Source organism: Chinchilla lanigera, unplaced genomic scaffold (genome assembly GCF_000276665.1).
Source record: "Chinchilla lanigera isolate Chin_1 unplaced genomic scaffold, ChiLan1.0 scaffold00129, whole genome shotgun sequence".
In the NCBI taxonomy this organism is placed as follows: Eukaryota; Metazoa; Chordata; class Mammalia; order Rodentia; family Chinchillidae; genus Chinchilla; species Chinchilla lanigera.
This window is the reverse complement of record NW_004955530.1, coordinates 2,600,095-2,622,225: the sequence shown is the minus strand read 5'-3', so window position 1 is coordinate 2,622,225 and position 22,131 is coordinate 2,600,095. Positions and strand designations below refer to the sequence as shown.

At 37.3% G+C, this 22,131-nt stretch overlaps 1 long non-coding RNA gene across 3 annotated transcripts in view; it reads right to left on the bottom strand.

The window, feature by feature from the left end:
* LOC102010517 overlaps window positions 1-22,131 on the bottom strand; it is a 107,287-nt gene that overhangs the window by 17,458 nt on the left and 67,698 nt on the right. For all 3 annotated transcript variants that reach the window (XR_001231996.1, XR_001231997.1, XR_001231998.1), the window contains 2 exons: window positions 17,023-17,119; window positions 14,953-15,148 (listed from right to left, as the gene is read on the bottom strand). This is a non-coding gene — a long non-coding RNA (uncharacterized LOC102010517). The remainder of the gene's footprint in view (window positions 1-14,952; window positions 15,149-17,022; window positions 17,120-22,131) is intronic.

The window sequence follows — 22,131 nt, the reverse complement described above, 5'->3', positions numbered from 1 at the left end:
GAGCAAATTGATGTGACCATTACATAAGAAGAGGCATAAAATGTCACTCAGAGAGTGAGTCTCTGGGAATCTGCCATGGTATCCTTGTGTGCATGTGTGTGCGTGTGTGCATGTGTGTTTGAATGAAAGAAAAGTAATTTATGTGTGAGTTATTTTCACAACCCATTCAGAGTTGAGCGATGTGTCAGAAATTTGAGATGTTCAGAAACTGTACTGATTGTAATGGGCCCATGGATTTTGCCTTTCCAAGCTGCAGTCTCCTTCTGCGAGGCTGGTAAATTAAGGATTTAGTCACCCTGATGTGTTAGCCCTGTTGTACGTCTGCAGAAACTAGATGGTGTGGCAATCACACATCTCGGTCTAGCTCTCAGCAAACTGCAGAACACAGCTGTCCCCACATTTCCCTCCAGAGGTGAGCACAGCTTAAGGCAAAGCTCAATTCAGAGAGAATGTGGGCAGCTGGAAAGGGCATGATCCCTCCCACGCTGCATCTGAGAAAAATCTACCACACACGTTATTATCTCTGACCCTCTCTCCGTGTCTCTTTCCCTCCTGCATGCCCTTAGCTCACAGATTATTTCTGTGAGCAGCTAAAATGAAGAACAACAGACAGACATCACATTTTTCTGCCTCTGATACTTCACAGTAATTGAGGAAGCAGGGTTTCTGTGCTGTTTCTCCTCAGAGAGTTCACAGCCTCCTCTCAACCAACACTCCACCTTTATTTATGAGTTAGCTTTCCTGTGAATACTGGAAGGAGCTCTATCATCCTGATGATGCAGCTTCTCTGAGTGCTGCTTCTTTTAGGGCTCCCTGATGCAAGGAGTGTGGAGGCCCCTGAATGCTACCATCCCCTCCATGCAAGGAGAGGCGCTATTGCCTGGCATTTCTTTGTATCATTGTGACCCTGTCACTCACATTTTGGCCCTCAGAGCACCTTCCTCACTGGTCATCAAAAAGAAACTCATGAAATTCAATCTTCTTCCACAGAGAGTTTGGGTGGAGGTGTTTGAGCTGGCCTTGCTTTGTCGGGACACCAGTCCCTGAAGTCATCATCCTTGGACCAGAAGCACTAATAACAGAGGCACCATTTGATGAAGTAAATATTCACACAGAATTCATGACAAGTCAGTAGCCAATTATTCACTGTTCCTGTATTGTCTTTCTGAGAAATGAGACGTGTTCAAAATAGTGCCCTACACTTTAAGAAGGGATTTGGTGACAAATGATCATGCTTCAACTTATCCAGTGAAGAAAAAAGAATTGCACATCAACACAGACACAGGTGCCTTAAAAATAACAGATGAAACACACAATGTATTTTCTACCTTAAGCAAAGAAAAAGAAACAAGCAAGTAATTGCTACCCCCTTTCAAAGGGTTAAGTGTTTCTGACTAGCTCTGAGTCATGAATCACATTTTGAGTGCCTAAACTGAAAGACACACTTCACTGAACCCCATCCAGCATGCCCCATGCTTATGAAGGTGTCCCTTTTGATTGCTTCTCATCTGGGCTACAGAACGATTGGGTTGAAGGCTGACATTGATTAAGTGCAAGAGAACCATGTTTTAGTGTGACAGCTGCTAGGCTTCTGTCAACAAATCAATGCATTTTTTTCCCTCTTCATCTTAACTCTCCCGTTAGCATCCTGCTGTTACTAGAGATGAAAAACATCTCTGTAACTGTCTGCTGATTGACCACTTTCTGATTTGCCAATCACATGAAATATTTTTATGACAGAAAGACTAACCATTTTAAGCAGCTTTTTTGTGCACAAATAGTGCAAATTGTTGGAACTCTCCAGAGTATGGTTGTTGCACTTATAATTTAGAATTTCCATAAAGAGTAAGATATGTTTTCCATAAAAAAGTGTTACTTTTCCCCTGGATTTGACCAGTGAGATGCCCTGTACATCCAGTGAACTTGGGGAATGTTGTAGAAACTGCCTCACTCCATGAACCTTAACTGACCGACTTAGGGTAAGCATTCTTGAGAGCATTTGCATACAGAACACAATTGATTATTTCAGATACAGAGAGATTATTAAAAGGTTTCCACTCAGCCCCACACTACACCCCTGAAACAATAAGTGAGTTTAAAAGACAGCAAATGTAGTCACCCTCCAAGAACAGAGTATACATGTGCTGCTTAAAATAGCAGAGTAGCCTCCTGCTACCGCACTGCTAGAGAGTAAACACGTGGTTTACTTCCACAAGCCAGACACTTAGGGCATTAAAACTCAGAGACAAGAAACAAAATTCTGAGGCTTTTTGATGAAGAGTGTATTTTCATATATGTTCATGGATGACTTTGTTTCATACCCAAATGAATAACCATGGTCTGGGGTGTACTTCAGTGGAAGCTCAAGCACAAGCTTAGCTTGTAAAGAATCTGGGTTCGATCCTTAGTACCAAAAAAAAGATAGACAGATGATAGATAAGTAGATAGATGGATAGATAGATAGATAGATAGTCAATAATCATAAACCAAGAGTTTCACAGTCATGCTTAGAAAACATGGTTTTTTTTGCCTAATAGATTTCTTCTTGTACCACTGACAACAGGTTCGAAGAACAAATAATGAAACTGGAAAGCTGTTGCATCTTCAGTAATTCAGAAAGCAAGCAGGTGAGAGTGCGGCAAGCTGCTCTTTGATGTCAGAAGTTGCCATGATTTGCCCTTCACTTCCTGCCAGTGTGATCGGGACACCATGGAAAGTAAAGGATGAAAACTCCCATCTCCTGTACAATAGGAGAGGTGCAGATCAAGAAAAGCATCAAAAACCATTTCAAAGGACACAAAGAATTGGAGTGATCAGTATCCCAAGCAATGTAACATTGGGTAGAAATTCTAGGTATGTGCCATTTCTCCAACTCTCTTATTCTGGAATGGCCCAGAAGGCCCCACTCTACACCAAGTCATGTACAAAAGGAGCGTAGTGATACGAAGACCTCCTTTTAATTTTTTTTTTTTGTTTGTTTGTTTTTTTGTTTTTTTTTTGTTTTTCTCCGGTACCAGGAACCGAACTCACGACCTTGCGCTTGCCAGGCAGGCGCTTTTGCTGCTGAGCTAAATCCCCAGCCCCTCCTTTTAATTTGACAGAAGAATGAAGGACTAGAGTTTGTGGAGATGCGTAATGGGACCAAAAGAGAAGGAGAAAGAGGTAGATGAACTAATTTGGTCATGAGGCCAATAAAAAGACATAAGGGAGAAGATGCCAGAAGAATTCCCAAGGGACAGCTCTTTGTTCTCTCTTCCCCTGGCTCTTCACACCCCAGCTGGCCAAGCAGGCAGCCTCTACTTCCGTTACAAAAATGTGAGATTTGTTTTGTTTTGGTTTTGGTTTTGGTTGTGCTTTGTTTTTTCATATTGAGCACTGAGCTCAGGGCCTTCACACTGATCTGTTATCCAGAGCCCCTTCTTTCATTTTGAGACAGGGTTTCATTAAGTCACTAATTTGCCCAGGCTTTTTTGGAGCCTGTGATCTTCCTGCCTCAGCCTCCCAGAGCACTGGTTTTATAGGTGTTTGCCACTGTACCAGCCAGGAAAATAGTTTTCTGATTGAAAAAGAGATTTAACTAGAATTTTCAAAAGTTTTGAAGTTCTTAGAAACAAAAGATTCACTTGTCAAGGCACAGTGATACACTCCTATAATTCTAGTACTCAAAAGGCAGAGGTAAGTAAACCACAGCCTGCACAAGGCCAGCCTGGAATATACAGGGGGACCCCCCCCCAAAAAAAAAAAAAACTAAGTGCAATTTGTTTGTGTGTGCTTTTTGTTTTGTTTTGTTTTGTTTTTTTGTACTGGGAATTGAACTCAGGACCTTGCACTTTCCAGGCAGGTACTTGTGCCACTGAGCTATATCCCCAGGCCAAAACTATAATAATCAAAACAAAAAACAAAAAACAAAAAAAAACAAACCTGTGTACTTATCTGACTTCAAGACTGCACCAAAAGTCTCTGACTACTGCAATTCACTTCATCACATCTGAGTATTTCTTCACTGTCAATCATGTTTACCTGCTAATCTCATGACTTGCAAAAACAGTGGGCCCTGTTGCAGCTGTTATGTGATATTCATGGATATGATGCTGTATTAAAACCCTTTAAGATATATTTGTAAGTGTTGATGATTCCTCCTTTTTAAAAATTTGTTTTGTCTCCTCTCTCACTTATAATTAATAAATCTTTTCACTGTGAAATAAATGAAAATTGAATCAGAACAAATAGATAAGTACTGACCATTCTGGTTATTTTTCCCCCAGACCAGTCTTGAGGGAAAGAGATTCCCCTTTCACCAGAGAGCAAGGTGAGCAAGTATGGTGTTAGGTGGGTTAGTTCTTACAGCCGCGGCCCCATCCCAGCAGAGGCCACTGTGAGCTCCTAGCCATGGGTGTTCTGTTCTGAACAAGGAAGCATGGGAGCCCGAGCAGCCAAGAGGAGCTGCACAAAGCCACACAATGTCAGCTAAGCAAATTCCTCTTTTACCGCACAGACTCTCACCCAGTAAAAATTCGACAGTTACAGTGGTTCATTTTGATAGGAAGCTACGGTTGCTTGGGGATTTTTTGGCTTGTTTGTTTACTTTGCTGTTTGTTTGTGTGTGTACATCAGGTCTTATCTACTTCTAATTTAAAATTAATTTCTCTCCAAATGGTAAGAGGGAAGTTAATAAAGGTCTGGCCCATCTCTTACTTTACAAATAAGGGACATTTCTCTAGGTCAAAGGGCTAGCTATTGTTAGGGACACATCTAGAAAGAAGTTCTAACCCGGTTTCCTTTCAGTCCTTGTTCTGTTCCATTAATTTTAAAATCATTGTGCTTGATCTTCCTGCCTATATAGGAAATTTAGGGGAATTACAAAGGGAACCCATGGATCCTACTTCCACATAATTTACAATCTAGAAATGATGTGTGCTAAAATATTCTCCATTATTATTGAAAATATTACTCTAAGAATGAGCTTTCACAACATTTATATTAGCTGTTTTATGACAATCTATTGTGAAACCCCAATCTCTCTTTCCCTGTGGAGACATGCCATTCTTCCCATATTTTAATTATGAAGCCAATTTCAGTAATGTTCTCCTTCCTAGCTATCATCCAACTCTATCACAAATAACTCTGCCAAGAGTGGGAGGGCTGTGCTTGTTCAGAATTAATCAGAACCTATTCAGGCTCAAGTACACTCTCCCCCTTCTTTGAGCCTTGTTCTGTCCCTATTTAATGTATTTGCAGACTGATGTTTCATTTCTGCTTTCATGCAGGATGATCTGATCTAGTGCCAAAAATCATTCTTTCTAAGGAAATTACTGTCAACATTACATGGGTCATCCTGTTCACTCAGCCCCACTGGACAAATGAAAGGCATCTAATTGCAGGGGGCAGATGCTAGCTGCCAGTTCAAGGAAAGGTGCTTGAAAAAGCAGTGTGTCCTTCCGCATATGCTGGGACGTTCCAACAAAGCACATCAAGCATTGGCCACAGAGCCTGTGCTTGGCCCCATGGTGTTTCCGTGTGTCTATACTTCTGGCTGGACTTGGTTGATATGATTTATGACAGAGGTGGCCATGACAGTGGTGGTGATGATGTCTACGAAGCACTGACTGCAACCAGCTCTTTATAGCATCTACTTCATTTTTACTTTGATGTACAAAATGAGTAAATGTCACAATTGTTATAAACATGACCAAACACTTCTCATATCATTTTTTTTGTGATTCCTCTGCAGAACACATTGTCCATCCACACAAGTCTCTTATGTATGTTTACATGGCATTTTCAAAAGCCATTTCCAGGCATCTGCTGGTAATTCTATTCTACTATCATACCATTGTTTTATTTTTGTGCCATGTACTTTTTTCTAATGTATAAAATCTGGTTGAACCTCTGCTTTCTTCTTTCTAGCAAATAAAAATATTCAATAAAAATGGAAAGTTAAACTTGTATAAAAACATTCATTAAGCAAATATAAATCCTACTGCATCCACCTACTTCCCCTGAAAATACCAAAATAAAGTAATAGATAATTCTAATGTTTCCATGTTCTATATCTAAAACCATCTCAGCATAACCTGACGTTTATAAAAAGTCACAAACAAATCTAACCCCAAGCATTGATGAGTAACAACTTCTGTTTGTTGTTGGTACTGTTGTGTCCTTGCTCTGATGAGGAAAGAGAAAAATGTATACCCTTGTTCCATAATTAAACATATTTTCCCCTTGTAGGAGGATGGAAACAGACTCCCTCAAGAATTAAAGTTTAAAAACCAAAAGCAACATTCTTTACTTTGAAACTCACAGAAAATTTAAATAAACCTTCTAGCTTTGCTTGCTTTTAGTTACTGGCTTTCATTACTTGTTTAAAATAACTAAAGATTAAAGTAATGACTGCCACTGGCTTTGTATAGATGGATCCCCTGGTGCATGGTCGCCATGACTGCTTAGGCTGGTAACAATTGTTTAGAAACTTGGGGAGGTCACCTTGTCTACATGAAACTGTTTGAAAGCACTGACTCCTCTTGGACTCACACAAGTAACCCACTGGGTCACATTTTTAAGTTGGAGAGACAAAAACGTCACCCTCATGTCAGACTAGTTCCTCCACTTTCTGAAAATGCTGCCCATGATGAGCCTCAAGATCTGTTTACTAGTGTACACACCACCCATAATGCCACCTTTCCTGATGTTTAGTCGCTTTCTCCACCCCTCAGGCCATATTCTCCCTCACCCCATAAAATCCCCTGAGCCTTTACTCAGGGAAGTAAACTGGAGTCTGTGAATGTTTGCTCATGGCTTGTCATCTCATGAACAAACTGTTCTTTCTTTCAAAACTCAGTACCTCACTGACTGGCAATGTGCAGGTGAGGAAACAGGCCTATTCAGAGACAAAATTATGGTTTTCATCTTCTCATATTTTGTCTTTTGCCCAAACTGCCCATCAAATCCTCTATTTGTGTAGAACAACTTCACAAAATAAAATAACTTAGCAGTTGCAGGAAGAAAAAGAAGGATAACTGGTACCTACTCAATAAATAACATTTCAGTCCATACAGAAAGACTTAAAGGAAGCTGTGGGGAGATGGGGATGTGGAATTCAAGAAAAGCTGATTCAAAATTTCTAAACTGGGGCTGGGGATTTAGCTCAGTGGCAAAGCGCCTGCCTGGCAAGCGCAAGGTCATGAGTTCAGTTCCCGGTACCGGAGAAAAACCAAAAAAAAAAAAAAAAAAAAAAATTTCTAAACTGAGAGAGAGAGAATTTGAAAACTGTTCAGCTCGCACCCTACCATTTTCCTACCCTTGAGTGTTGTATCAAAAACTTCCTATTATAAAACTCTCTTTCAATATCCTACCAGATTTGCAAACCCACTGCTTTAATAATGGGAACTCATTATGTGTCTTGGGACATTTGCTTCTAACTGTCTGATTATTTACATCATCAAATTGCATAAGATTTAAACCTAGAGTCCTCTCATTTTCCAAAATCCAAGTGATTCTAACTGAAAGCATTTCAAGCTCTTTCTCATCACTGTCTCCATCACTGACACTGTGGTATAACTCTGCATCATCTTTTATCTGCCTTTTACAATAGCTACTTAAATAGTTTCAGGTTCTTGCCCTCAGAAATTGCTTTCCCCAGCTTCTTTGCTTACTTTCTCTGTGATTAAGAAATTTTATGTTTTGGACTTTATCATGGAAATTTTCAAACTGTAGAAAAGTAATGAAAATAGTGAAACACTTTGGCATCCATCAACCATTTTCAAGAGTTTGCAATTCACGATATTATGAGTTACATGAAATATATATTTGATCTTTGTCTATATTTCTGGCACAGAGCTCCCAAAGCTCTTTGAGTTTCCTAAGAGAAAGAAAGGACAATGGTGAATTTCTTGTTTTTCATAAGAAACCATACCTCAAATCATATCTGAATTTATCTTAATGAATGATTTTTTGGAAGCACCAGATAACTATAAGTTGGAAGCTGGATGCCAAGGGAATCAATCAAGTGAAATCACCCAGGAGGAACTTACAGCCTCATTCTCTGATTTCCAGGTCAGGAGAAGAAACATAAATTGACTTGATCACCAATGGCCAGTGATTGAAATAATTATACCTATGTAATGAAACTTCCATACGAACCCAAAAAGATGGCGGTCACTGACCCTCTGAGTTGCTGAGCCAGCAGGCATTCCTGGAGTGCAGCTCACCTGAAGAGGCATAGAGACTCCTCTCTCCTCTTGCAGACCTGAGCCTATGCATCTCTTTCACCTGGCTGTTCCTAAGAACATCATTTTCTAATATATTAGTAATCTCATAAGTAAACTGCTTCCTGAGTTGTGTGAGCTGTTCTAGCAAATGAAAAGGGTGTTATGGGAACTTCCTGTTCTGGCCAGTCAGGAAAAAATACAAGTAAGAATCTGACCCTCAGTTGGCAGTGGAGGGTGAGAGCAGCTTTCTCGAATTAGCTCTCCACCTACAGGTCTGATCTTACTCATTATCTCCAGACATGGACTGAATTGAGTTAAATTATAGAACACGCAGTTGGGGTCCACACAGAGCTAGGTAATTGTTTGATGTAGGATCAGGAAACCCACACATTGGTGGCCAGAAATATTTTATGAGTAGGAAGAGATAGTGGGAGTATTTCTTTACAATGACTAACTTGATTTCATCTTTATCCCATCCCTGTTTACACTGAAACAAATCTCAGCTATCATGGCATTTAGCTCTAAAGAATACAAGACATGATCTTTTTAAAATCTAATTTATAAAGCATTACTGCACTTAAAATATAACTATAATTTCTTAATAGCAATAAATCTGATTATTTCAAACACTTTTGTTATAATTTGAATCAGTATCTTAATACGGAGCATTAATTGAAATTGTTTCTTTCTCTTGAAAGTCTCTTACTCTGTAGATGTCCATTTCTCTTTTTTTTTTTACTGTGGTTGTTGAGGAAGATGGACTATCTATCTGTTCTTCTCTGATTGTATTCCCTTAATGTCATTTACTATGTTTATGTGTGCACTATGTACTTCCTATAAATTAGTAGTTAGACAGAGAGGGCTTATTTGTTTTAAATTTTATATTTTCTTAAAGAAAACTTCCTATGTCAGCTCATACTTGTATCAAGAGGTATATAAGAATAGTTTGTCTCTTCTTTTTGTTTTTTTGTTACCAGACATTGTGTAGACCTTTAATTGTAATATTTTAACATTCCTTGTGAACTATTTTCTGACTTTTTTTAGAAAGAAGTTTTTTTCATCAATTGTTTTATTGCCTTAAACTGTACTTTTAACCTTCTCATGATTCATCTCTAATACACAGCATCAGGCTCACCTGCTTCTCCCCACCATACATGAATTTTCTCTAAGTATGTGGTGGCTCATCAGAATTTTAGTTCTAGATCTCTTTTACTTCCCCAGCATTTAGTAACTGCTGGTGTACATTAGATAATTAAGAAATGTTTGCTGAATGGGAGAGTGAATAAGAATCTCCTATGTAAGTAACTGCCATATAATACTGATATTTATGCATGATTTCAACACATTCAGACTTTCAGACGCTCATACTTAATGTCAGAAAGAATTCTTTTCAATGCGAGTACAATAATGCACTGACAAGTCATGTTAACTTCCAATACAACATTAGCGTGAATTAAATGAAGACAACTTAAATTATACCATTCAAGATAAAAATGTTGTTCTAGAATAGACTTGTCACCAGGCATTCTTACAAATATGAAGTCACTGGCTTTGAAGAATTTTATTTCCTATCACCCACAGTAACTAGACTATCACTCTATCCAAGGGCAGGTAACATTAGCATTTAAAGAGAACCCTAAACAAACCTTCCATTACAAGGAGATAATTTCATTCCACTGAACAGCATTTGTCACTTTATTCTCAAAGCATTCTCTCAACAGTGCCTCTTCAGGTAAAGAAAATCCCCTGGCCATTTCCTGCGTTGTGAAACTAATTCTTTGATAACATCGTTGTCTTGGCTCTCTTCCATGGGTCTCCAATTCCATCAGGTCCTCATTAATCAGCTCCTCATGGTGCACAGCAAGGAGTTCAGTGAAGTCATCCTCTTCCTGATATAGTTCCAGCTTCTTGCTAAGAGTCACTAAGTTGTTGAAGGCCTCTTTGGACTCCTTACCCAATTTCTCAATCCATGAACTTCATGAAGAAACCACAGCAAAGGTTCTTCCAAACCCCATTCATGGTGCCAGCCAAAACCTCAGGCAGGCCAAGCAAAGTTAGTATTTTTTACTGCCTTGTAGAAGTTACAGTCCTTCCAAAATTGTCACAAGGTTGTCCCTGTTTCATCGATTGCCTTTACTGCCCAACAAAAAGTGTGACATAAATAATATAATAAATAATATTTCTTGAAAGTCACAAAGACTCCTTTGACCATGGGTTGCAAGAGTGCCATTGTATTCAGTGGCAGATGCCCTACTTTGACATAGAGATAAGTCATCTGTGAATTGGGGGTGACCAGATGCATTATCAAGCAGCAAAATAAGGTTGAGTGGGATAACTGTTTCCAAACAATATTTCTTTTTCTCTGGCATAAAGTGGTGGAAAACTAAGTTGTGGAAAATGGCCTGTGTAACCCAGACTTTGGAGTTAGTCCTCCACACAATAGGTAGAGAGATGTTAGCTGTGCTTTTGAGGGCTCTTGGGTTCTCTGAATGGTAAATTAAGAGAAGCTTTAGTTTCATATCACCAGAAGCACTGCCACCAAACAGAGTAAGACTGTCTTTGCTGCTTTGAAACATGGCATCAACTTTTCCTCTTTACTGATATAGCTTCATTCTGGAATCTTCTTCCAATACAGTCCCATCTCATTGATTTTCAAAACCTGTTGGAGTAAATAAGCACCTTCCTCAATAATTTCTATGAGTGTTGCTGGAAATTCACAGGCATCTGTGCTATCTGCACTTGCAGCCTCTCCACTCATATTTGATGCTGTGATGGTTTGCCCGAGCTTCAACTCTGTTAATCCATTCGTGGCTGACAGTGACATTGTCACTGTTTTTCTTCAAGTCTTCAAACAGGCTTTTAGCTTTTTCTTGAGTAAACATTAAACTAAGTGGGACTCAATGCAGATGCCGATCCTATATCCACACACTGAGAAGTCTTTCCATCTCCTCTACTTTTCTACATGTTTTGGGTATTGTTATTGACTTCCTTGGCATGACAGATTTCACATCTGTGAACTTCTCCTTGTTTTTTAGAATTGACCAGTGGTTGAATGATTCATGTTATAAGAATGAGTGACATCTACTATCTTTTCATCTTGGTCCAATCTCTCATTTATTTTCACTTTTGTTTTCCAATAGTTATGGCTTTGTGCTTCCCACCAGGCCTGTCCACATCACCACCATTTGTCCTCCTGCTTCCAGACATCCTGGATCCTAGTTCAGCACTGTACTACTGTACACTATTGCACTACACAGTAAGCACACAGCAACACAATTGTGACAATGTCCTGCAGACCCATGGTTTGTTTACCTCTACAAATGTTCCTAATGCAAGATCTGTTCATAAGTGTGAAGGTTCTCAACTCAAACGTTCATAAGTTAAAATTACTATTGTCTTGGTTACTTTTCTGTCATTACTGAGCCAAAATACACAGTGCCCAAAATTAAGGAAGGAAAGGTTTATTTAGCTCACAGTTTGTGGAGGTTTCAGTACATACTCACCTGGTTCCAAAGCAGAGTGGCACATGGCAGGGGGTAACATTTCGTGGTGGCACAAAACAGCAAAGCAACAAGAGCAAAAGGGAAGAGTGGCAGAGAACAGCCAGCCTCTTTCCCTCCCTTATATTGTAAGCAGGCTACCCCCACCAAGGGGGTGTGTAGTACTCTCATAATCTCCATGCCCTCCTCTTGCACAGGCTCAGTATGAATACAAAGTAAGCACCCTGGCTTCCTGCTGAATCACACAGTTCACCTTATAAACTTCTCAAGTTGACACAATGAACAACATCCGGAAGGGTAAGGGCATGTCCTTTTCACCCCAAGATGCAGAACTGCTGAGTCACTTAGCCAAACCTCTAGACTCCCCAAGTTGACACAATATATCAACCATAACAACTACCCTATAATGAATTGTGTAATTCTGAAGAAACTGATAGATACTTAAACATATATTAATTACCAAAACTGAACCAAGAAGATATAAAATTCTTGAACAATCTAATAACAAGCAATGAAACTGAAGAATTAAAGAAGAATACTACCAACTAAGAAAAGCCAAGGTCCCAACAGATTCACTGCCAAATTCTACACAAACATTAGGAAAGATCTCAATGCCTCCTCACACTCTTCAATGAAAGTATAAGGGAAAGATTACTCCAAAAGTCACAGCTGGAAGCTAGTGTTGCCCTGATTTCAAAACCAGAATAGAACCCAAACAAAAAAAGAGAAGTACCTTAATGAACGTAGACACAAAAATCCTCAACAAGATACTAGTACACAAAATATGACTGGCAGCACCCCTGATTGGAAGTCGTACTGTCACCATACTATGATCACCAACTTCCCGATCTTTTCCCAATGTTTGGACTCCTAAAAGAGCTCCAGAGTTTCAGAAAAGCTAGGCACCTGGCATCATCTCCAGTCCTCCCTGTCCTCATTTTCATATGGCATCAGGAACCAGGTTTGCTCTGTTCTACGGACTGGGTACTTTGTGAGTGAAAGAAAGAGAGTGCTTTTCCTTATGTGCACATTTACCATCCTACTGCACATTATTAGTGAATTCTTTCTGAACTATGGCAAGTTTTCTCAATGCAAACTCTGAATATAATCTTGAGTCTATCTAGAATAATATTCTTTCAAATTATTTCACTCTTTTTTTAAGGAATTTGGAAAATTTGTATCTTCTAGGGTTAAAGGAAAAAAATTCTTAACATCACTTGAAAGCTCTGCATGATCAGGTTATGGTTTTCTCTTCACCACTCATCTTCTCTGCTCCTGCTCAGTCACATTTACTTTCTTAATTTGCCCAGAACACCGTGACACCGTATTCTTTAAGGAGGATTAACTCTCAGCATGTGGACTACTCCCTCAGCCAGGGGCGTAGCTTATGTCCTTCCACTTCACCTAAATTATTGAAGCACAGCACAGACATGTCTGGCACATGCCATACACATTCTGACCATGATCAAAACTAGGACATGAGCCCCTGATGTTCCCTATCTCTTTTACAGCACCCACCTTTCTTCATGGCATTCACTATGATCCCAGGGAAATGATTGTGTCATTGGGCTGAAAACTGGTTTTTTGTTTTTGTTTTTGTTGTGGTCATCATTTTCAATTTTGCTTTCTCAAAAAATGTGAATTTATGAAGTTTAGAGATCTAGTTTCTTGTCAATCTTGGACAATGTTAACATTCTCTACTACAAATACATAATATATATGCATTTGTTGGGTACAAAAGAACTAATCAGTCAATCAATCAGAAAGGCACAAAGAATTTTCAGTTTTAAACCATTCCTCCGAGGCAATCATCCTCAGATAGGTCTTCCACACCCAGAATCATGCTGACTCAGCTCACCTGGGCATTCCTACTGAAGTTGACCATTGATTAGTTCACTACAGTATCTTTAGTTGTACTGTTGTGGCTACCTCACATGTCAAGAATCAATTGAAAATGTTTACCTTTTATGGTCATTTTACTCTGAGAAAGAGCCAGAATTCACATAGTACTAGATTCAGTGAATAAGAATAAGGATACACTGTAATTCTTTTATGAGCCTGCCTTTTTGTTAGATAGCACTCAGTGATGACATTCACGACGTTTTTATCACATTTCCTAAAGACAATATCAAAAAAGTATGTCCAGAACTACTTCAGAAAGTGACAACAAAGATGGGATAAGTGTTCAGTCAAAGAGAAGTATTTTAAGGAGGCTTAACGGCAATGTATCTTTTACTACTATAATTTTTTAAAATTTAAATGTCCACAATTTCATCATATATTTTGATTACATGTTGTATCTATTTCTCTTATTTCTGTCAGATTTTGCTTTGTATAATTAAAATCTATGTTACTAAATACATATAACATTAAACATATTTATTCTGAAAAAATCATTCAGTGTTATGAAACTCCCATTTTTATGTCTCTATATCTGTTCCTTCAAGTTTATTATGAATAATAACTAGTGTAACTCCACTGTCTCTTCTTGGTTAGTGTTCATATAGCATGTTTTTTCATATCCTCTTTTTTTCAATATTATGCATCCTTATATTTAAGGGGTGAGTTTTTTGTAAGTCACACATAGTTGGGTTTTGTTGTTCAATCCAGTCTAGCAATATCTTTCTTTGAATTGTAATTTTTAATGTTTACATTTACCATAGATACTAATATATAGATTTATATCTCCCCTTGTATGGTTTTTAGTTTTTATCCCATTTTCTTATTTTCCTTTTTACCTTGCTTTGTTGCTTTTTAAAATCAATTTTCAACTATTTCATTCTTCCTTCTATTTGCTTTTTATATTTTGAGCCATACTGTATTATTTACCTTCATGATTAGAATTCACATCACAGTTTTACTAGTATCCATGACAAATTCAAACATTTCGCATTTTCTCAGAAAGTGGAAGGATGGTGAACTCTCTAACTCTACTTATCTCCCTCGTTCTATACTCTTCTTGTCATATGTTACAATTCTAAGTACTTTTAAAATTTACATTGTGTCATTATTAGTTTAAAAGTTAAGTCCTTTTCTCACTAATGCCCAGTTTTGAGGTCTTTCTGAAGAGTTAAAGCCATGTAATGAGAGAGCCCTCATGCCACCCAGTGCTAAGCATTGGCCCACAAAATAACACACACTTCTGGCTACTGTACCCTCATCCTGGAGGTCGGTGAGTGACCCCCAAGGAAGACAATATCATGCTCTCATTAAAGCAGCTGGTGTAAATGTTGAATATTTTTCACCTGGTTTGTTTGTAAAGGCCCTGGACAACGTGAAGTTAGCAGCCTCATCTGTCATGGAAGGGCTCATGTAGGACTTTGCCCCTCTGCCACTGCTTTCCAGATGAGAGGAGTGAGGGGAAACAAAGAGAAGAATCTGAGGACTCTAGCAATGACATGGGCTTTGGCCTTAGTTCTTCTATAACACATTCAATGAAATCTGCAAAAGGAGAAGGAGGAGGAAATATTTATTTAGAATTTTACTCTATACATGTATCCTTTCTGGAACTTTTCAGCTATGCTTGCATTACATCAATTCAATCTGAAATGACTACCAATGTTTTATTACAAAAATATTGTGACAGATAACAATGTGAATGAATTTTGTAATCATCATATACTCACCACTTCAGCTCTACCATTAACATTTTACTAAACTCATTTCATCACATAAAAATTATCTAACCTTCCAGTCTTCTATTATTCAATTCATTTTCTTTTTAGATACACTTACTTTACATCTTTTTATGTATGTCTATTTTGTATTTATGTACATTGCTTTATATGCTACCTGCAAAATACTTTGGGATGCACATTAATAAATAAAATTTCATATCAGTTATTTTATTTTGAAATAAAATGTATCCAGTCTGTAAAGAATTACACAAATCTGAAGAATATCATTCAATGAGGCTTCTTTTTTGTTTGTTTGTTTGTTTGTTTTTGTTTGTTTGGTTTTTTTTCTGGTACTGGGAAACGAACTCACAACCTCGTGCTTGCCAGGCAGGCGCTGTGCTGCTGAGCTAAATCTCCAGCACAAAGGCTTCTTTTTTAAAATTTTTTTTTTGGTCTTTTTGAGACAGGGTCTCACTATGCAGTTCAGGCTGGCCTTGAGCTCACTTGTAGCCCAGGCTGGCCTTGAACTTATAGTGATCCTTCTGTCTCAGCCTCCTGAGTGCTGGGATTACAGACCTGTGCCTCCACACTTGGCTAATGAGGCTTCTTATTGACTTATTAAAGTGGTTTCTCAATGTGATTTCTAATTTGCATTTCCTTAACATGATATTGAACATTTTTTGATGTGCTAATTGTATATTTTCTTTGGTAAAGTATTTGCTCAAATTTTTTCTTCATATAATTCAAATGTTTATTTTTTATTATTGAATTGTAGAAACTTTATTAACTGTTGAGCCATTTGATGGTCAGTTGATTGACAGGTTGGTTGGCTGGTACTATGGGCTGAGTCCAAGGTTTTGCCCTAAGCTACATCCTCAACCCTTTATTTTCCCTTTTTTTTAAAAAAATAAGATATTGCTAAGGCACTTAGTTGCTCAGGTTGGATTTAAACTTGTGATTCTCCTGCCTCAGCTTTCCAGAGTGGTGGGATTAGAGGCATGTCCTATCACACTCAGGTAGAAGTTCTTTTTATATCTATCACACCACTCCTTAGAAATATTTGGAAATATTTTTTCCTAATCAGTATAGTTCTAATCCATCTAATAATGGCATGTCTTATGTAAGAAATATTTAATTTTAATGAAGTTAACTTACTTTTTTATGTTATTGCCTTTTCTATCCTATCCAAGAAAAAATTTGGCAACTTCTATGTCCTAAAGATATTACTCTATGTTTTCTTTTATAAATTTTATAATTAAGGTATTATGTTTATCTTTATTAGCCATTTCAAGTTAATTTTTGGTAAATATTAGATGGTATTTTGGGTTCATTTTCTCCATATTATTATCTAATTGTTTTCATCATGTGTTTACCAGCCATTTCTTTCAAATGATTTGAATCTTTGAATGAAAATCAAATGCTGGTCTAGTATCAGGCTCACTATTGTGTTCCACTGATCTGTAACTCTTTATTTAAATTACAAACTGCATTCATTTCTGGGCTTGTAGTAATTCTTGAATCAAATAGTATGAGCCCTTCATCTTCAATTTTCTATTTCAAAATTTCTTTTGATATTTTAAGATCCAAATCAATTTTAGAATCACCATCCTTACCCAACATCAAATTCCTCTGCCCTCTAATTTCCAGGAAAATATTCAGCATGAATTCTTCCCTAAAATTCAACTTAGGGGCACAAACCTTACTCAAACTTGAAAGGCAGTTGAGCAAAAATCTTCTCATTCTTTGTGCAGACCTTCAGCGTATCATCCCCATTCGTCACTTTCATCCGCCTCATCTAATTAGGGAATTGATATATTTATTTAAATTATGTTGACTTATCCAAGTGTAATTCTGTAAGTAGTGTTCTCTAAATTCAGCATCAGCAAATAGAAATAAAATTACTTGTGGCTATAGAAAAGACTTTTCTTTTCCAAATCTCTCTCACTCCCACAAATTTACATATACATATTTAATGTTTTTGCTTCTTTTAAGCATTTACTAGACTGAGATTTATTCACATATTACCACTCAGCTTCTGAGAAGGAATATTGTATGGCCAAAACAGAGATGACTAAGACCCTATTCACTTATCTAAGAAATAATCCTGGTTGTATACAAAGTAGTAGCCTCTTCACCAAATGCCTTCTAAAATCCACAAGTCAAGGGTTCAGATTGTTCTCAGAGTTATCAGACCCTCACATATTGTTTTTCCTCATGGTTGATGTGATATGGACATTTCAGAAACCTGCCTTAAATGTCAACCAGGTTTTTATTTTGCTTTTAAAGTTAGCCTTACCATTGTGAAAACACTCTCTATTTCTTTACATTTCGCATTATTTCTTGTTACCTCTATAAAACAATAATTTAAATTCTTCTACATTTATTCTCTTAGATAGAAATAGTTAAAGTTCTGACCTTGCCACTTTTACACATGAGATGACTTCGAATATGATTGCTCATGGCCAGAAACCAAAATTTTTACAAAATGCCTATAGCAAACCCTGAAACTAATCTTTTACAAGGATACTGAAACTCCAAAGCCTACATTTTGGGATAGTAGTCTGTTCCTTTTAAATTGGTTTTGTTTTTAGAGAATTTTAGTTTCACAGCAAAACTGAGCAAAAGGTAGAGAATTCCTATACATCTCCTATTTTCCATCTTTTCACCTGTACACAATCTCTCCCATCACAAACATCCTGCACAGAATGGTGCATTTGGTAGAAATGAGGAACCCACTTTAATATAGTATCACCACAAATCCATAGTTCACATTTCAGTTCACTCCTGGCAGTGTACATTCTTTGGGTTTTGACAAATGTACAAAGCAGGAAGCCAACATTATGATATCATACAAGAAAGCTTCACTGCCCCGCAAAGCCTTTGTGTTTGGCCTATTCATTTCTCCTTTCTAACTACTGTTAACAACCAATCATTTTATAGCTTTATCATTTCAGTTTTATTTAATCTCATATAGTTAAAATCATAAGAGTATGGAGAGACCTTGCCCACCACCACTCTACCATGAAAGGAGCCTTGATGAGAAATGCAGGAGAGAAGAGACCCCACCCATACCCCTTGTTATCATGAGCGCCTTGGTGAGCTACAAGGTGGGGGAGAGACCCTACCCAGTGCCCCTCTCACATCAAGGGGAACTTGGTAAGCTGTGCTGAACTGAGAGGAGGGAAAGACTCCATGCCCATAGCCCCTCTACAATTGCAAGAGCCTCCAATGAGAGGCACCCAGGTGCCTGGCCCAGCCCCCTATACAGTAGGACTGGTAGCCATCATGGGAAGTGCCTGGGACATGGCAATTTGTTCATCTGGAGGAATGCAGGGTAAATCCACTCTAACAAGGGGAAACACTTTATGTACAAACTCCTAATTTAAGATTGGTTCTGTTATATAACTATAGACTTTGCCCCAATGGCCCAAGGTACAAAATTAATAGTTACCATATTTTGTCAGTTTATAAACTGTACTTGATGCTATTATTATTACTAATTGTACTACAGTAGCTAGGATGGCATATCTGTTATAATCAGTTGTTCTCCCTTGTAAAGCAATATTGGGTAGCTCTGGGATCATGACCTTACCACACCCTACACCAAAACAGTGGTGACAGAGACAAACAGAAGTCAACATTCTACTCTTAATTAATTGGAAAAGTAGGATCTTGAGACAGACACAAACCAAGAATCTCCTATACACAGAAGATATCCCTGAAGAACAGACTTTTCATAGGCAGGTCTTGATACTAGTGATATAGCTACATACTAAAATCCTTACATGGATAATCACAGAAAATAAAATTTAAAAATTTTATGAAATAAAAAATGTCAAGATAAAGGAGCAAAATAAAATCTCAGACCATCAGCCCAACCAGGACAAGTCCAACAGATAACAATATGGAAGAAATTGGAAATTACACACATGAAGTTTCTGAAATGATAGCAACTGAAGTAAAGAAACAACTCCAGGAGGATATAGAGAAATAATCTCTCAGGTTAAAAAAGAGATGACAACAATAATAAAATAATTACTCAGCATATCTAAAGGAGACAGATAAAAAATAGAGTATAGGATATGATGGAAACCTTGAATGACCAATAAAAGGAAGAACTAGAATGCATGCAACAGATTCAAAGAAATATCTAGGAAATGAAAAATTCTATTGAAAGCTGGCAAAACCACATGAATGAAACTGAACATAGATTTTCAGACCTTGAAGACAGCATTGCAGCAAGTGACTGTGAAAGGAAAGTTCTCTCAAAAATATTAAGGAGGGGCTGGGGATTTAGCTCAGCGGCAAAAAGCGCCTGCCTGCCAAGCGCAAGGTCGTGAGTTCGGTTCCCGGTACCGGAGAAAAACCAAAAACAAACAAACAAACAAAAATAATAAGGAACCAGAAAGCAACAATTCAGCAGCTACAAGATGATGCAAAGAAAAACAAGATTTATGAGTGTTAAGGAAAAAACAGGAGGAGTCTATGTATGAAATAAAAAGATTATTTGCAAAAGTCATACCAGAATATTTCTCAAGAATGGGATAAGAATCAGACATACAGGTGAGGCATATATATCTCCAATTAGCCATAACCAAAATAAATCTACATCCAGACACATAATAATCAAGATCCCAGAATTTCAGGAAAAGAACAAAGTAGTAAAAACTGTTAGAGAAAAGAAATAGATCACCTATGAATGAAAATCCCTCAAAATCAGGGCAGATTTCTCAAAACAAATCATCACATTAAGAAGAGCTTGTTGTGAAGTATTTCAGGTCCTGAAAGAAAACAGCTAACAACCCAAGTTGATGTACATTGCAAAACTATCTTTCAAAATTAATGCAGACATAAGATAATTCCATGACAAAGAACAACTAAAGAAATTCATGACCAATAAAACAACCCTTCAAGGAGTACTGGAAGTTATTCCAGAAAGAGACAAGTTCCAAGAAGAATAATGGAAAAGAACCACGAAAGAGGGTAAGGAATTAAACAGGGGAAAAGTAGGAACCAACAGTACAAAAATAACATAACAAAGATAAGCCAATACATAGCAATAATAACCATTAATGTAAATGGCTTCAATTTACAGATCAAAAGAAATAGACTGGCAGAGTAGATCAAGAAACAAAATCCAACAATATGCTATATATAGCAAATATATTTAAATCATAAGGAAATTCATTTACTGAAAGTCAAAGGATGGAAAACAACATTCTATGTAACAGGAACCCAGAAAAAAGCAGGGGTAGCTATTCTGTTTGGAGACAATGTGAATTTCAAACAAATACTAATCAAAACAGATAAAGAATTTCACTACATACTTGTTAGGGGAAAACTGCAACAGGAAGAGATAACAATCATAAATATCTATGCACCAAAATACAGGAGCACCCAACTATATAAGACAAATTTTAACAGACATGGAAAATCACATAAGCGATAACACAATCATAACAAGGATTTTAACAACCCATTGTCACAAAGAGATAATCAACTACACAAAAAAGTAGCAAAGAAATAATAGAACTAAACCAAACTTGTGAACAATGGTTGCAGCTGAACTTTAGAGTGTTACACCCACAGAAATTTAGAGTGTAACAACAGAATACACATTAACCTCAGCTGCACGTGGGACATTCTCTAAAAGAGACCATACACTAACCCATAGAAAATGCTTAAGTAAAATGCAAAGGAACAGAATTATCCCATCCATATCATCTGTCCATAATGCAATGATATTGGAAATTATTGATAAAAGAAACCACAAGAACTCCATAGGCACAAGCAAATTAAGCAACACCCTATTTAAGAACCCATGGGTTGTACATGAAATGAAATAAAAAATCGAAAAATATCTACAATCAAATAAAAATGCAAACACAACTTACTGGAACCTACAAGATGCAATAAAAGCAGTTCTCAGAGTAAAATTTATAGTGGTGAATCTCACATCTCACATCAGAAAAACAGAACAAACAAAAATAAACAGTCTAATACTGAACAACAAGCTTCTAGAAAAAGAAGAGCAAGTCAATCCCAAAGCCCAAAGAAGGGAGGAAATTATAAAGATCAGAGCAAAAATCAATGCAATGGAGAATAAGAAAACAACACAAACAGTCAATGAATCCAACAGTTGGTTCTTTGAAAGCATACATAAAATTGATAGATCCCTAGTTAACTGCATCAAGAAAGGAAAGAAAAAAGCAAATACATGCAATAAGGAATCAAAAATGTGAAATCACAACATATGCTGTGGAAATTCAGAAGATCATCACTACTTACTTTGAAAATCTTTACTTTCATAGTATGGAAAACAGAAGAAATGGACAGATTCCTAGAAACATGTGAATTACCAAAGCTCAATCAAAAGATATAAAAATCCTGATTAAACCAATATCAGTTAATGAAATTCAAAATGTGATAAAAACTTACCAACAAAGAAAAGCAAGATGCTCATTGATTCACAGCTAAATTCCACTAGAAATTTAGAGAAGATTTAATGCCAATACTCTTTAAACTCTTTAATGAAATTAAAAGAGAAACAATTCTCCCTAACTCATTCCTGGAGGCAAGTATTACAGTGATACCAAAACCAAAGAAAGACCGAACCAAAAAAGAAAACTATAGGCCCATCTCCCCAATTAACATAGCTGCAAAAATCCTCAATAAAAACCTAGCAAACAAAATGCAGCAAATCATCAAGATTATTCACCATGACCAAATGGGATTAATCCCAGGGGTGCAAGAATGTTTCAATATACATGAATCAATAAATGTAATACACCATATCAACAGAGCCAA